At 40.0% G+C, this 4,677-nt stretch overlaps 1 long non-coding RNA gene across 3 annotated transcripts; it reads left to right on the plus strand.

Moving 5' to 3' along the window:
- Positions 1–301: 301 nt before the first annotated feature.
- On the plus strand, positions 302–3,795 carry LOC119716145 (uncharacterized). 3 transcript variants are annotated; one of them, XR_005263911.2, is made up of 4 exons: positions 302–556; positions 643–813; positions 929–1,064; positions 1,315–3,795. It is a non-coding gene; the product is annotated as an uncharacterized lncRNA (long non-coding RNA). The 3 variants fall into 3 exon arrangements; XR_011807469.1 differs by having other exon boundaries at positions 1,347–3,795; XR_011807468.1 differs by having other exon boundaries at positions 1,447–3,795.
- Positions 3,796–4,677: the final 882 nt, after the last annotated feature.

The following is a 4,677-nucleotide window of genomic DNA, read 5'->3' on the forward strand; positions in this document are numbered from 1 at the left end:
TTATTCATTTCTTTTATTTATTTGTATTTATTTTTTTAACAGGCTCTGTACTAATTTTGCTCACAGAATGACTAACAGAAATACGACCCTTGTGCACCTTTTGTAGTTAATGCATTAGGTCAACTGTAATCACTAAGCCCCTTGTCAGGTTATTTCTACTAGTGATAAGGAGCAATAGACCTTAAAACTTTGAAGCCAGGTAGACGAGCTTATTCCACAAGGTCTCTTGGCTCCACCCTTGTTAAGTGAAACCTGCCAGGTGTGGGTCATTTGACCTTTGCTATATAGGAAGCCTGAGGACTTGTGGGGGAATTGCCTCCCCAGGAGAGACTGGGGCTTGGGTAGCCTAGGGTGTTTTTCTCTTTTCTCTCATGGTGAATTGGGCTCAGTGTTCCCTACTAGGCTGCTTTTTCTTCATGTTTTCTGCCCTCTCTGTGAAATAGTTTTAGAGACTCTATGAGCTACTTACATTGGTGGTGCCTTCTTCAGAAAAACCCTCGTGGCATTATTTCACTGCAAAGCACTTTGGAAGTGACTTGAGTTCAGAAGACAGCAGGTAAGTGTTCCTGGGTTCTGTGGTTGTTACTGTTGAGGAGTTTGAGTACTTCCTTCACCTTGTCTGTTTTCTGTGAAATTACTTAGGTGGATTCTAAGCTCCCTTCCAAGCACTGGAGGGAAAAAAAAAAAGGCCTCAGAAGACCAAGTGCACACAGGTCAGCTTGATGTTGAAGAAGGTTCTTAAGTATTTGGCAGATTGAAAAATGGGCTGTGTGAAAAAGGTGCCTTAATGTGAATGCAGATTTTTGCCTTGTGGTAAGTAGAAGCAGGTTGGGATGGATACTGGTGGAAAGATTGCTACTTTGACTAAGTGGAAATTGTGAGAATGTGATGTTGTTCATAAAAGAAATACTGTTTTCACAATATGCAGGTCAACAGCAGTATGAAGAAAGTCTTCCCTTCAGGCCTGAGTCTCAGCTGGGGACTGCTTCCTGAACAGGTCCAGCAACTTGAAGAGAATTGAACTTCCTCCCAAGCTCTATGAACCAGAGTCTCAGCTATCAGGGGTAAGCGTCTTTCTGTGCAAGAAAGACAACATGGCGCAGAATTGAGGTGCAGAATTGAGGCAAGCTCAGAAGGGGAGAAATCTCAGCAATGTTGAGTTTAGAAATCAAGACAGGAAATAATGCAAGTGATGAGAAGCAAGGTATTTTGTATTGTCTGGAGATTGGGAATCATAGGTTAGAAAGCAGAGAAAGATTTAAAGCTATTCATGTCAGAAATAAGTAATAGTATTCTTAATATCTCTTTATCCAGAGAGGTGACAATAGTCTAAAATTGATCAATAGCAGGAAACCGGGGACTGACAAAAACAAAGTGCAAATGGGCCAGAAAATTATGAAGGGAGAGAAACTCGGAGTGATACTGACCACAGTGTAATCATTCTAGAAAAGAATGAAAGCCCCAAGAGGCCACTTGCCCAGTCTGAGCGCAACAGTGGTGCTCCAAGGACCATCTGATTCAGCTGCATTCAGCCATGTGAGATCGAGGACAAGGAGAGCTAAGATCATTTAAACTTTTAAAGCCAGGAAGCGTGCTTTGCAACTCAGTCCTAATGACAATGCTTGGAGCTGGCAATGTCCACTGGAACTATTTGGCAAGGAAGCATGGAAGCGATGCTGTGATAGATAGGCATAATGGACTGCAGAATAATTTCTCGTCACTGAGGTGACTCACTTCCTGCCAACCCACATTTTAACACTTATTGGTATCTTTTCCCCATGGTTGTGATAATTACAGTTGCATTAAATGGCTGCAAGCAATCATAGTAAAAGTTACTACTGGTGCTGTTACTTTCCCATGGGGAAAGGAGCATCTATTTCAAAGGATTTGGTCTACTGTATTTCATCTGGAAGGTGGGATCCACATCTTTGCATGAAGAAGTAAAGGGTGGTGGCTTGTGAAGGTATTGTTGGGGTAAGAGACAGCTGCACTTTCTCAGACTGAAACAGTTTATGTTGCATTAGCACTGATCAGCCTTCAAGTACTCTTTTGACACTAGGAACGTGCTCCCTCAGAAGCATTCGTTGCTCTGCCTTCTGCTTTGTATATTAAACCTCTTCTCTCACTGCATCTGCTGCTGGAATGCCACCTCCAACTATCTTCAGTGGCCACCAGGCCTCTGCTAGGCTATGAGAACAGAAATGATAACCACAGCTGAGTGGGTCCTTTCAGCACCTAAACTTACCAACAAAATTCCAAGTTATCAAAACTGAAGAAATTCCCTGTGAGGGGACAGGCAGAATTGGATTCACATTTTCAGCTTGGGTAGAGTACTCGGCCAAGGCACTGACACCTTCATTTAATTATCCTAAGAACAAGGTATCTGTAGGTAACAGGTTTGTATGCATGCATTATATTTTAGATAAAAGCTGGGAAGCAGAGAGATCTTATCCTCTAGAACCCCAGACCCCAGTTTGCTCCAGTAGGATATGCTCTCATCTGTAATGATGACAAGACTACAGTATTTCAGGTCTTTAATATGACTGCTCCTCTTCATTGACAGGAGCAGGAGAGAAACAGTTTTGCTTTGGGGAAATTTCAGTATCTCTTCAGGTCTGTGCCACTGCAGAAGCATGGCATCCAGGGTGTTATACATAATATCTATTTTCCTCTGTAAACAAAACAGATTCCTCTATAAAACAAATAAATAGAAGTAAATTAAGTGCTTTCAAGTTTAAGACAGATCTTGCTGGGAGCATGATGAAGAGACAAAAAAGAAATATTTGTTCTAGACAAAAGAATCATTGTTATTCTTCAGAACAGGCTCATTTCTCACATTTAGCATGGCACATGGGATGCAAATCACTTACAGAAGAAGAAGAAATATGGGAATGCTGTTCCTTCATCCTAACAAGCTAAGATTAAAAGTCACTGCCTCCTAAATGTGCTGTTATCCCAGAGCTGTTTTGGTCACTGTTATGATGAGTTTCTGCCAGAAGTCAAGCATTAATGAACTACATGCATTGCACACCAGCACATGAACGTGTAATACCATTACTAATTGTTGATAGGAAATTTAATTTTTAATGTAGAAAGAGAAATGTAATGAGGTTTCAGTGTGGCCTGGACTGTCTGCAAGGACACTTTATTTACAGTGAGGCCTCACATTGTTTATTGCCAAGTTAAGGACTGTGCTAGTAGTTTTGTCTGTTGTCTGGCCAGAAGTTGGTTTTGTCTAGCCTTGACCACAAGACCTCAGCTTTTCTTAAAAAAAAAAAAAAAAAAAAAAACAAAAACTTTTCTCTGGGAAAACTAATGAACCAGCCCCTTTAAATATGGAGTATGTGAAGTAAAAGAAACCCATGGTGGACAGTTCATCAAATGAAATGGTTTTTGACAAAATGCATACCTGAAAGCAAATATGTCCTAAGGGCAATACTTTATCCATCAGAAGCAGCATCTTGGCTCAACAGAGTTGCCTAAGGGTTGGATCCTTGCTCTGGCACTGTGCAAGCATCTAGTTTTCAAGGAGTTGCCTCTGCTTCATTCAGGAAAAAAAAGCAAACTAGCTTACTGTCTGGAAAAAACAGAGGCAACTTCTTTGAGCTAAGCAAAAGGATGTGTAAATGTGCATTTATGTCTGAACATCTGATTAGCAATGCTCCACATACTTATATTGAAATAATTAATGTCTTTATTTTTTGCCCATATACAAATACATATAGCATTATTTTAACTACTATATATGATGATGCATTATATATGAAATAAATGGTTGGTATTTCACACCAGTGATAGTGGCAATCCATGCACAGGGTCAGAGTGTGGTCCCCATCTCCAAGTGGAGGATGGGGGGGCATACTACAGCCAAGAGTAGAGGATAGGGGACTGCCTGCACAAAGAGGTAGTCAGTAGGCAGAGGAGCACCTCTTCTCTGAGATGTGTGGGATGGGCTGGATCTGGTCCTCAAGGGCCAAAATGCTTCCATTATCAAATTTTAGCTGGCTTGTTAAAAATGATTTATTTATTTGTTTATTCCTGCATGCAAAAGAAAAGTTGAGAGCTTGACTCTCAGCCTTCTCAAGTAATTTTGTAGGAGGTGTTCTGAGTAGGTGTATACTGTTTCATTTTGAGAAAAGTCTGACATGCTTGCCTAGGATTAGTGTTTCAAATTTTAATTCTTGGAAATCTGGTCCAAGTCTGGGCATTGACTATCTCTCCCTTAAGAAAGCTAGCTGATATTCCTGTAGAACATGCACTGCTTTGTGAGGAAGTTTCACATACAAAGAAAAAGACAGGGAGTTGTACATTACCTCAGCCTTTAACTTCAACCCACCAAGCTTTGCTAGTTAATAGACATGGGCTGATTTTATTTCATTACAACTGGGCTGATTTTATTTCATTACAACTTGTTCCTTGGCTAGTTATATTAAGTCTTTCTTTCTGAGCATGAAAAAACTTTAATGGTTCTTAATTAACATATTAAACTAGTCAAAAGATTTTGGTACTTTTTTTCATTCCTTCATCTGAAGTAAATAAGTGATATCTTGTTTTGAAACCTCTGTTATTCTGTAAAATAATAAAAAAAAGTTTTAGGTATGTAAAAATATATGCTACATTATGTCCGATGACAAAGAGAGAAATGACTGTGATCAGAACCCTGCACTTCCAACCTCC

This window comes from Anas platyrhynchos, chromosome 2 (assembly GCF_047663525.1).
Source record: "Anas platyrhynchos isolate ZD024472 breed Pekin duck chromosome 2, IASCAAS_PekinDuck_T2T, whole genome shotgun sequence".
NCBI lineage: Eukaryota > Metazoa > Chordata > Aves > Anseriformes > Anatidae > Anas > Anas platyrhynchos.